The sequence below is a fragment of the Melospiza georgiana genome, chromosome 26, assembly GCF_028018845.1.
Source record: "Melospiza georgiana isolate bMelGeo1 chromosome 26, bMelGeo1.pri, whole genome shotgun sequence".
NCBI lineage: Eukaryota > Metazoa > Chordata > Aves > Passeriformes > Passerellidae > Melospiza > Melospiza georgiana.
In genome coordinates, this window is record NC_080455.1 from 108,543 (window position 1) to 121,563 (window position 13,021).

Consider the following 13,021-nt stretch of genomic DNA (forward strand, 5'->3'; position numbering starts at 1 on the left):
CCACCTTAGCACTTCCACAGGAAATTTACACTGATAATGCACTTGCTTACACCTTGCACTGATTCAAACAAGGGGCTTTCTGAACACTGGGGTATAAAACATGTCACAGGCATACCACACTCCACCACAGGACAGTCCATAGCTGAGAGGGCCAACTGAGCCATCAGAAGGATCCTTGATCAACTGAGAGGGGTAGTCCAGATATTATCTTCCATTGAGACACTGGCCAAGGCCTTTTATGTACTCAACTTTTTGAACAACTCGTTTATGGAGACAACTCCCCCGGTCATCATGCAGTTTACTAATTCAACTGCAGCCCAATTAAAAAAACAGCCACCTGTGTTGACCAAAGACCCTGAATCTAAACAATTTATGGACACCTACCCATTAATTACTTGGGGAAGAGAAGATGCCCTTGTCTCTACAGCAACACTCCTAAGATCGATCCCAGCAAAATACATAAAACTCTTTCTGGGAACGGTGAGGCAAACACCAGAGCCACCATCAGAAGAACAGAATGGAAGCCTAAGAGAGACAGCAGCAGCCTGGGAAAGAAGAAAAAGAAGGACAGAAGAAGATCTCCTAAGCAGCGTTGACCACACACACCAAGACCAAGAGAGCTCAGACACCACTAACCAGGATATATGAATTAACATTTGTAAAAGCTATATTTTAGCATTGATATAAGATTCTTCTAATAAGCTGTTTTTACACCCTTGGCTTATGGAACAGAAAGTTTAGTGGCACCTGAACTTATGTTTCATCTTCTACTCACTTTATCTGTTTACTTTTAGCCCAAACAAGCCTCCAGATACTAAATGAGCCCAAGTCAGACGATGCTGCTGTTGGTTGCTGCTGACATAGAGAACTGGATGCTCCTCACTGAGCCGCATGCCTTCAGCTGGCTGCTTCCACAGACAAGCCACAATTTCTTGTCCACGGCCATGGCTGTCAGACACTACAAGGCATGTGTTTTTTCAACCTGCTGTCACATAGGGAGTCAGTATATCAGGGCATCCAGCTGCTAAAAATCAAGGAAAGAAGATGCAGATGGAGGGCAACTACAACTGGTTCACTGGACTTTTCAAACACTGGGGGATAAAAGACTGACTTTCTTGTTTAGTTAAGACTGTTTTGTGGACTTTGTTTATCGTATTCATTGTGTTGGTTATTTTATCCATTTTGCTAAATGCCTGCAAAACTCTATGGCTGAAGCCTTCTTTATAGACAACAAAATGGGAAGTTCTGGGGGCCGAGGGGCCGACCGTTGGAGCTGTAATACCTCAGGGCAAAGTGACCAAGGTAAAAGAGAGACATCGCTCTGAATGCAATGGTCTCGCCCATGGGCATTTGCAGGCTCATGGTGATGCAGCACGTTTTGTTGGTATCACCCAGTTAAACTGCAGTATTTTTCTTATATGTACTGACTCGAGAATGTTCTCCCCTCTCTTGTACCATTTTGGACCTGGCTTACTGCAATGCTACCCCGATTTCTCTCCGTCATTTTCCGCTGTGTGCACAGCCCCATTTTGTCTCCCTTCCTGGACCCTTTTCATTGCAATCCACTGAAGTGTTTGCAGATCCCCACAAAGATCCCTCTCTCACCTCGTTCACCAGCAGTTTAAGCAAGCATGCTCCCAGCTCTGGGAGTGCAGGTCACTCAAAGAGGCTGGCTGTGGACAGGCTGAAACACAGGAAGTGAGTGCAACAGGGAGCCTGGCCTCTAATAAAAGGCATGAAACCCACAGCACACCCAACGCAAAACCTTGCATGTCTCTTCTTTATCCTCCTTCTCTCAGTCCTCATGCCACTTTCCCCACTTTGTCTGACTGGGTACTTGGCTTCTCTCTCTCCTCTCTGCAGGTTCAGCTACACGTGTGACCCTGCAGGAACAGCCTGACCCAGGGAAGTGGGAGAGCACACTTTGTCAGGAACTGTAGTGACAGGACGCAGAGGAATGCGATCAAACTGCAAGAGGGGGAAGAGATTTGATGATGGGAAGAAGTTCTTTACTCTCAGGGGGCTTATCCCTGACACAGGGACCTGTGCAGAGAGGCTGTGGATGCCCCATCCCCAGCAACATCCAAGGACAGGTGGGACAGGGGCCACAGCAACCTGCTCTGCTGGGAGCTTGCTCACCTTGGAACCACATCACTTTAAGGGTCCCTTCCAAGCCAAACCATTTAAGGATTGGATCATTCTGCCATCCCCATCTCCCACTGCACAGCACCCCTGAATCTTCAGTGACATCACAGCTCCCAGAGGGTTCCAGGTGGAACGTCCAGGACCTGGAAACGAGCACAGCAGACACTGCAACGGCTGCCAAGGGTCAGTTGCTGCTCACCCTGCGCTCTGACCCTCAGTGCTGAGCTGCTGCTGCTGCCTGGGCTTTTCCTGACGCCTGGTCTGGAGCGCCAATCCCGCAGGATGTGCTCTGCTGTGCCCGTGGAGGTACAGTGCCATGCCAGGCAGGGGGCACCCGGCTTGGGCTGGGTGCAGCCATGTGGGAATGGATGGTGCGGGACAGAAAGCCCACTGGGAGGTGGTGCTTCCCCTTGCAGACTGAGAGAGACACTGTGGAGGCGATGGATGTGGACCAGGGGCTGGAAGAGGATGACATGATGGAAGTGGACTCCTCCTCTACTTCCATGTCCTCCACTGTTGAGGACATGGAAGTAGAGGTGGAGGACAACACTGAAGAAATGGAAGTGGATGAGGAAGATGACACGGAAGAGATGCAAGTTGATGAGGAGGATGAGGAGGAGCCCATGGTCCTTGGATGAAGATGGTGCCCCACAGGTAAGACAGGCAGATGCTTCCCACGCCCTGCCCACACACACACTGGGTCCCCTGACGCCAGCCCTGCCAGCCCCGGCCCAGCCCCTGGGGCCCAGCTGCCAGCCCTGCTGGGCCCAGTGCTGCCAACTGACTCCAGCTCTGCTCCTTCCTTTCTTCCAGGACTCATTCACATCATGGCACTGATGCCATGCCGTTGCAAATACATTTTAAAGATTAGAAGTTTCCTGTAAATACGTTCACTATGTTTGAAGTTTCCTGTAAATACGTTTTGAAGATTGTTGGCCCATCGGATCCCATGTAAATATGTTCTGTATATTACTGTTGATGTTGTTATAACGCTTGTTATAACGAAACATGTTCTGTAAATCCTACATTTGCCGATCTTCGGCAAATAAATACTGTTTCTTTTAAAAACCTGACTTCTCTTGGCCATTCCTTGGGGCACAGGCAGCCTTTGCACACTTGTGGGTTCCACTTGTTCCGCATTCCCGGGGCTGGAGCTCCCTGGCACGGCCACCCCAGGGCTGGGGGTGCCTGTGCACAGGGGCTCCCACTGACACCACTCCTGGCCCTGGGCACTGCTGCTCTTCCTGGCCTGGGGCACAGCGCTGTCCCCAAGAGCTCAGCTCTCACCAGCTCTCACACAGGGGGCTCTCACAGCACTGGCCCCTGCAGCCATGCCACCAAAGCAGCCAGCACACCTTCAGCCACCCTTCCTGCTGCAGACACAGGCACTCCTGGGCCCAGAGCCGCCAGCAGGCCACAGCCCTGCAAAATCCACCTGCACACTCTCAAGGCCACCAGAGCTTTGGCAACTGGGCCAGCTACATCTGGGCTGCTGCAGGGGCTGATCTTTAAGCCTTGGTGCCTCCAAAGGCCCTGGGCTCTGCTTTCCAGCCTGCTCTGCACGACCCTGAGCCCGTATTGTTCCAGAGACAAAAGCCAAGCCAGGGCATCCTCACCCTGCCCGCATTCCTGCTGCTGCCAGCGGCCACCGGGCCCTGGGCCCGACTCGGGTGACAGCTGCAGGGACAGGGCAGCCTGTGCTGGGCAGGGGGCACGGGGCTGTGGGCCCTGGGGCTGCTGCTGGGGACCATGGTCCCAGAGGGCCCCGAGCTCAGCCCCTGCCCGGCCAGCTGCCCCCATGGCCCCACACTCCCTGAGCATCCCCATCACACCTGCCAGGGGGAAATCCCACGGGCTTCAGGAAAGAAATTCCCCATAGTGACTAAACCAAGGGGTCCAAGGGGAAAGTCAGCACCAGCTGATGTTTACAGCACCTTGACACAGGTGGCTGCAGGGCAGGTGAGATCTCCAGGGCCTCTGGCAGTGCCTGCTCTGCACGTGAGCCTGTGCGGCTGCTCCCAGTGGGACACAGCTCAGGCCAGCCCTCAGCCCCTCACAGTTGATACCAAGGAGCAGGCTCAGAAAGCAGTTTCAGACCACTTCCTGTAGATATTTCAAAGGTCTAAATGTCATTCAAAAACCCAAACTCTAGATTTATTTTTGGTGTTGTGGCATGAGAAGCCATGAAGGTGCCTCTGAATGTGCACTCAGGGCACTTCCACTGCCATCCCAAAGGGAACACAAAGGACAGGCCTCAGCTTTCAGCACTGCTGAGCTCCTCACCCTGCAATGAAGTCTGAGGCAGAGGCAATGTTTTGCAGGCCGGGGGGCCTATCACTGGAATAGTAATACCTCATGACAATCATATAGATTTAAAGTAAGGTGAATAACCCCTCTGAATACAATGATCTTGCTCAATGTCTTTTGCGGGATCGTGCAGATTCAGCACATTTCTTGGTATCATGAACTTCCTTCTTTCCTTATATATACTCCCTAGGACGTTCTCCCCTCCCTTAACCTCTATTAGTCCTGAATTACTGCATACAAGGTCCTTTTCCCCACCCTGAAAATCCTTGTGTGCCCACCCCCACTTTATCTCCCTCCCTGGACCCGCTCCAGCGCATTCCACAGTATTTGCTGTTTCACACATAGATCCCTCTCTTGCCTCATCCATCATGCATTCCAGCAAGCCTACTCCTAGCTCTGGGAGTGCACATCTCTCACAGTGTCTGGCTGTGGACATGCCACAAGGGGTGCCGAAACAGGGACCTTCTTTGAGAATTCCTGAGAGCCACTCCAGTGAGGATTCGGCTCTTCCACCGTCACGGGACAGAAGACGCCTCGGGTCAGCCACCGCCCTGGAGTGGGACCTGAGTTTTATCAGGATTTGCTGAAGGCAGCATCAGCACCCTCCAGCAGCAACAGGGCTAGCTCAGCTGCTGAAGCCCAGGGGACATTTTGAACCCTCTGCATCCAGAGCCACCAGAGCAGTGAGTTGGAGGACAGCCGCCTGCAGTGCAGGATCCTTGGGAGATATTTCAGTCCTGTGGGTGGGCCACCCTTTACATCAGGGGCAGCTCTGGGTAACAAATTATCCAATCCTTAGAGGAATACATATCTTCCAGTTAGGGAGGCTCTCCTTTCAGAGTGGAAGACTTTTACTAAAGGAAGTTGGAAGCCTATTGTTCATTGGCTTTTTAATGAGTTCACAGACATGTCTGTTGATTCAGTTGGTCATGTAGCATTTTGGGACTCAGGGAAAGACTCTACCTTTTGTAAACTCAGGGAGCGATAAGAGTCGCAACATTTTACCCAAATTTTCATATGATTTATAGAGTTTTCTCAAGGGTTCAAAGTTCTAATATTCAACCCAGACTTTCGGTTATGCCCCCCACATTCCTGCCCCCACTGATACCATTAGGATGAGAGACAGAAACTGCTGTAAAGCACAGACAAGCCACCTGCTGTCTGCCATCTCCCCTCCTTCTCTACCCCCTGCCCACGTCTGTACTGATCACACTGGCCTGGATTCTAGCCTAACCCCTTCTCCAGTACCTCTCCTCCCTGGATCACCCTCAGGTAGCTCACAAAATGGAGTCCCTCCTCTGGAGGGGGTGTTCAATGTCAAACACCCTCCCACCCCCGGCTGTTTTATCGTGTCCTGCCCCTATGTTGGGTCCCAGCTCTGCGTCAGGTACCACCCCTGCATTGGGATCCAGCGCTTCCTTGCCTACTCCCGCTGCCCTACCGCCTCCAACTCAGCCCCTTGCGGATCCCACACTGTCGGAGCCGGAGGTGTGAGGGGCGGTACCCGGAAGGCCGCCATCTCGGCTACCAGAGGCCCACACCACCGGGCCTGGCCAGTCACCCCAAGGCCCCGCTCCTCTGCCAGAGACCAAGTTCCCTCTTCTGGAGAGGAGAGGGAAGGGTCATCGCACCTGGAGGATGAGCCTGAGGATTCTTGGCAGAGGATGGAGAAGCTCGCGGCTGAAGAGGGGGACTGGGAATTGGTAGCTAAAATACAAGCAGCACCGGTGCAGTACCAGAGGGCGGCTAACCCCTGATGGGAAGCTGTCACACAAGGGAGATGAAAGACCTTTATAAAGCTGCGAAACACCATGGGAGGGGCTTGCCCTATATTAATCATTTGTTAAATGCCATCTTTATGCACATGTTATGGTACCTCACAATCTGCGCCATTTTATGCGCATCCTACTTTCTCCCACTGAAATTATTCTGTGGGAAGGAATGGGGAAAAAACTAATACAACAGCTATTAAAAGACTATGCTAGAGAAGACAGGCAGGCACGCCTAACACTAGACCATCTAGGGAGGAAGATTTCACTAAGTCTCATTCAATTGACCTTCCCTGAGCTCTGATGAAGAGAATAAAGTGTGGAAAAGACAGTTCTCATGCAGACACCCAATGGAGAATCACCTACTCTAGATTTCACAGACATTCTCCAGGGACCTGGGCAATCCTTTCAAAAATTTATTGACCACCTTCCACAAGCAATAGAGAAACAAGTTGAACATCCAAAAGCCAGGAAGGTACTGCCTCCTAAACTTGCTGAAACAAATGCTAACAACACCTGTAAAGACATTTTACCTTCTCTACCCCTTAGCCCAAAGCCTATCATTGCACAAATGGTCAAGGTATGCACACTTACAGCATCCTTACACCGTGATGCCACCTAGCTATGGCGACCAATCAGGGTGTGGTAGAGGTGCTAGTAGCCTCCCTGGTTATTCCCTGACATACACATGAAAAAGGACCTGGCTTTAAGTGTAGGGAGATGGGACATTTTCAACAGAATTTGAAAAATGCAGACATATACCGGGGACCTTCTATGTGTCACAGCCACTGCCCTCACTGCCCCCCTCGTCCACATGCTTTCCAACACCAGCAAAACCGGTGGCCTGCAGGAAACCCCACACAGACACAGAAAGGCACTTCGCGATGACACCAAATGCGAGGCCATTGCGCCCCACGCTACCAAACATCGTGGAGAACCAGCACAGCGACCTTCTCAGATCCAGCGGGACAGCTCGATCGCTGCAGAAAACTCGACAGAAGACAGCTCTGCCCTGGAACCTAAAGGCAGCTGGTAAGCGCCTTTTCAATTCCAATCCACGCTATTTATGTTCACCATATTCCCACAGGCAAATACAGGCCTGAAGGACGGCCCAAAGACATTTTGATTTAAACCATAACCGGGAAAGGGATGCAGACACTCACTCTACTACCTGAAGTACTCACCTTGACCTCTTTGGAGGAGATAACTCTCCAGGCTCTATGCTTAGTCCCTTTTCATTGCAAAAGGAACAGTTATAGCCAGAGCTTTCCTCCTACTTGACACGATCACCACACCAGCTGATCCCATGTTGATGTGGGCCCAGACAACAGGCAGAAATAGACCCATTCCAAAGTGTGCTTTGTCATGTAAAGGGAGAAAGAGATGTCTTTCAGGACTATTAGATACAAGAGCTGATGACACCATAATTTCCTGCTCTGTTTGGCTAAAAAACGGCCCCTGGTTCCAGCTGCTGGGGTAATTATTAGCTACCAGGGGAGCCACTACCAGCTTCTGGAGTCACAGTATCAGCTGCATGGAAGGTCCTGAGGGCACAGTTGCTACAGTAAGATCATTCGTCGCCCGGGCACCAATAACAATTTGAGGAAAAGACCTGTTGTCCCAAAGCGGGACAAGGCTAGAGATCCTATCAACACCTCAGGATTTCTAGACGGGGCCACAGAGCAGCGCGCCACACTTCAGGCCACCTGGAAGACCAACGACCCCATATGGGTGGATCAGTGGCCCCTCCCAGGCAGAAAGTTAAAGGCCCTGCAGTCCCACGTGCAGGAGCAGCTGCCTGTGGGCCACATTGTACCATCTACTAGCCCCTGCAATGTGCCTGTCATTACCATATGAAAGCCTGGCAAAGACAAGAGGTGGCTGCTGCAGGACCTCAGGAAAATCAACGAGGTCACTGAGGACATGGGTGCCCTCCAGTCCAGCCTGCCCTCAGCCTCCATGTTACCTCGAGATTGCCGATGGTGCACCATGCCGTAGTTGTGGGTAGCATCTTTTGGAGTCCTCCTATTTTTCGGATACCTTGTTCGGCATTTAGGCTGTGATTGATGGAGCCTGAGCACAGGAAGAGCATTGCTTTGAAGATTGCACGGGTTGAGATGTAAAGGAAGGCTACTTCAGGGCGGTTTAGTCCAATTGTCATTTTATTTCACAGTTATTGGCAGAGGGTTGTTATAGATCTTAATGACTACTTTTTTGATGCCCCCACCATTCCAAATGGCATCCCCTGGTTTGCCTTGTCTGCCCCTAAACCACCAAACACCTTTACAGAGGTACCAGAGGACTGCATTGCCTCAAACAAAGAAGAGTAGCTCAACTATCTGGCAATGGCTTTGAGCCCAAAATCTCTCGCCCAGATGGAAAAGACATCCTAATGCTATCGTTTTTCATTACATGGACGATACAGTCATTTGTGCAGATGCTCAAATCATTTTGGACGTTGCAGTACAAGATGTCATCACTGTGGTACAGCAGAAGGGTTTTGAGATTGCAGCAGATAAAGTTCAAAAGACAGGAAGTACCTTGGGCTAAAGACCACAGAGAGAACCATCACACCCCAAACACTGTACATCAAGGACAACCCAAAAACTCTGCAAGAACTCCAAATGCTCTGTGGAACAATCAGTTGGGTTGGTTCACTCCTGGCAATCACCACAGAAGATCTCATGCCACTGTTCCTGCTCCTTAAAGGCAGAGAAGGACTTGATTCCCCTGATCACTGACACCAGAGGCAGAAGCAGCTGTACAAAAGGTCTCCTGGGTGATTCAAACTAAACAGGCACACAGATACCACCCTAATTTTCCTTTCTCCCTGGCAAACCTTGGTGTAAGTCCAAAATTCCATACATTATTGTTTCAGTGGGACTATACTATCTCAGGTGCCCTGATAATAATTGAATGCGTTTTCAGAGCACACCAACCTACTAAAACAATAACAACCCAACAGAAAGTTATTGCAGAACTAGTGCAGGAAACCTAGAGAGCATCTGTGCTCCCTTGCAGGAATAGACCTTGTGAATATTTACTTACTTCGCACTCAAGAGCACCTCAATTGCCTACTTCAAACATCTGAACCACTGCAATACACCTTAGATCATTTTTACACATATTAGGATCAGCCATCAATTCTACCACCAAAATATTCCTGTGCTGCTCAGGATGTTCAAAATTACCCCACACCCGGCAAGATCCATTGTAGCCACCTGCCCAAATTGTCAGGAACATGGCCTTGCTTCTGTCACAGCAGGAGTCAGTCCAAGAGGACTAGAGAGTCTCCACATCTGGCAATCAGACATCACACACTAAACTCCTTTGGACAGACTAAAATACATCCACGTCTCAATCGACGCCTTTACCAGTGTGATTTTTGGCTCTGTCCATGCTGGAGAAAAATCAGAAGATGCTATAAAACATTACTTTTTCGTTTTTTCCACCTTAGCACTTCCACAGGAAATTTACACTGATAATGCACTTGCTTACACCTTGCACTGATTCAAACAAGGGGCTTTCTGAACACTGGGGTATAAAACATGTCACAGGCATACCACACTCCACCACAGGACAGTCCATAGCTGAGAGGGCCAACTGAGCCATCAGAAGGATCCTTGATCAACTGAGAGGGGTAGTCCAGATATTATCTTCCATTGAGACACTGGCCAAGGCCTTTTATGTACTCAACTTTTTGAACAACTCGTTTATGGAGACAACTCCCCCGGTCATCATGCAGTTTACTAATTCAACTGCAGCCCAATTAAAAAAACAGCCACCTGTGTTGACCAAAGACCCTGAATCTAAACAATTTATGGACACCTACCCATTAATTACTTGGGGAAGAGAAGATGCCCTTGTCTCTACAGCAACACTCCTAAGATCGATCCCAGCAAAATACATAAAACTCTTTCTGGGAACGGTGAGGCAAACACCAGAGCCACCATCAGAAGAACAGAATGGAAGCCTAAGAGAGACAGCAGCAGCCTGGGAAAGAAGAAAAAGAAGGACAGAAGAAGATCTCCTAAGCAGCGTTGACCACACACACCAAGACCAAGAGAGCTCAGACACCACTAACCAGGATATATGAATTAACATTTGTAAAAGCTATATTTTAGCATTGATATAAGATTCTTCTAATAAGCTGTTTTTACACCCTTGGCTTATGGAACAGAAAGTTTAGTGGGACCTGAACTTATGTTTCATCTTCTACTCACTTTATCTGTTTACTTTTAGCCCAAACAAGCCTCCAGATACTAAATGAGCCCAAGTCAGACGATGCTGCTGTTGGTTGCTGCTGACATAGAGAACTGGATGCTCCTCACTGAGCCGCATGCCTTCAGCTGGCTGCTTCCACAGACAAGCCACAATTTCTTGTCCACGGCCATGGCTGTCAGACACTACAAGGCATGTGTTTTTTCAACCTGCTGTCACATAGGGAGTCAGTATATCAGGGCATCCAGCTGCTAAAAATCAAGGAAAGAAGATGCAGATGGAGGGCAACTACAACTGGTTCACTGGACTTTTCAAACACTGGGGGATAAAAGACTGACTTTCTTGTTTAGTTAAGACTGTTTTGTGGACTTTGTTTATCGTATTCATTGTGTTGGTTATTTTATCCATTTTGCTAAATGCCTGCAAAACTCTATGGCTGAAGCCTTCTTTATAGACAACAAAATGGGAAGTTCTGGGGGCCGAGGGGCCGACCGTTGGAGCTGTAATACCTCAGGGCAAAGTGACCAAGGTAAAAGAGAGACATCGCTCTGAATGCAATGGTCTCGCCCATGGGCATTTGCAGGCTCATGGTGATGCAGCACGTTTTGTTGGTATCACCCAGTTAAACTGCAGTATTTTTCTTATATGTACTGACTCGAGAATGTTCTCCCCTCTCTTGTACCATTTTGGACCTGGCTTACTGCAATGCTACCCCGATTTCTCTCCGTCATTTTCCGCTGTGTGCACAGCCCCATTTTGTCTCCCTTCCTGGACCCTTTTCATTGCAATCCACTGAAGTGTTTGCAGATCCCCACAAAGATCCCTCTCTCACCTCGTTCACCAGCAGTTTAAGCAAGCATGCTCCCAGCTCTGGGAGTGCAGGTCACTCAAAGAGGCTGGCTGTGGACAGGCTGAAACACAGGAAGTGAGTGCAACAGGGAGCCTGGCCTCTAATAAAAGGCATGAAACCCACAGCACACCCAACGCAAAACCTTGCATGTCTCTTCTTTATCCTCCTTCTCTCAGTCCTCATGCCACTTTCCCCACTTTGTCTGACTGGGTACTTGGCTTCTCTCTCTCCTCTCTGCAGGTTCAGCTACACGTGTGACCCTGCAGGAACAGCCTGACCCAGGGAAGTGGGAGAGCACACTTTGTCAGGAACTGTAGTGACAGGACGCAGAGGAATGCGATCAAACTGCAAGAGGGGGAAGAGATTTGATGATGGGAAGAAGTTCTTTACTCTCAGGGGGCTTATCCCTGACACAGGGACCTGTGCAGAGAGGCTGTGGATGCCCCATCCCCAGCAACATCCAAGGACAGGTGGGACAGGGGCCACAGCAACCTGCTCTGCTGGGAGCTTGCTCACCTTGGAACCACATCACTTTAAGGGTCCCTTCCAAGCCAAACCATTTAAGGATTGGATCATTCTGCCATCCCCATCTCCCACTGCACAGCACCCCTGAATCTTCAGTGACATCACAGCTCCCAGAGGGTTCCAGGTGGAACGTCCAGGACCTGGAAACGAGCACAGCAGACACTGCAACGGCTGCCAAGGGTCAGTTGCTGCTCACCCTGCGCTCTGACCCTCAGTGCTGAGCTGCTGCTGCTGCCTGGGCTTTTCCTGACGCCTGGTCTGGAGCGCCAATCCCGCAGGATGTGCTCTGCTGTGCCCGTGGAGGTACAGTGCCATGCCAGGCAGGGGGCACCCGGCTTGGGCTGGGTGCAGCCATGTGGGAATGGATGGTGCGGGACAGAAAGCCCACTGGGAGGTGGTGCTTCCCCTTGCAGACTGAGAGAGACACTGTGGAGGCGATGGATGTGGACCAGGGGCTGGAAGAGGATGACATGATGGAAGTGGACTCCTCCTCTACTTCCATGTCCTCCACTGTTGAGGACATGGAAGTAGAGGTGGAGGACAACACTGAAGAAATGGAAGTGGATGAGGAAGATGACACGGAAGAGATGCAAGTTGATGAGGAGGATGAGGAGGAGCCCATGGTCCTTGGATGAAGATGGTGCCCCACAGGTAAGACAGGCAGATGCTTCCCACGCCCTGCCCACACACACACTGGGTCCCCTGACGCCAGCCCTGCCAGCCCCGGCCCAGCCCCTGGGGCCCAGCTGCCAGCCCTGCTGGGCCCAGTGCTGCCAACTGACTCCAGCTCTGCTCCTTCCTTTCTTCCAGGACTCATTCACATCATGGCACTGATGCCATGCCGTTGCAAATACATTTTAAAGATTAGAAGTTTCCTGTAAATACGTTCACTATGTTTGAAGTTTCCTGTAAATACGTTTTGAAGATTGTTGGCCCATCGGATCCCATGTAAATATGTTCTGTATATTACTGTTGATGTTGTTATAACGCTTGTTATAACGAAACATGTTCTGTAAATCCTACATTTGCCGATCTTCGGCAAATAAATACTGTTTCTTTTAAAAACCTGACTTCTCTTGGCCATTCCTTGGGGCACAGGCAGCCTTTGCACACTTGTGGGTTCCACTTGTTCCGCATTCCCGGGGCTGGAGCTCCCTGGCACGGCCACCCCAGGGCTGGGGGTGCCTGTGCACAGGGGCTCCCA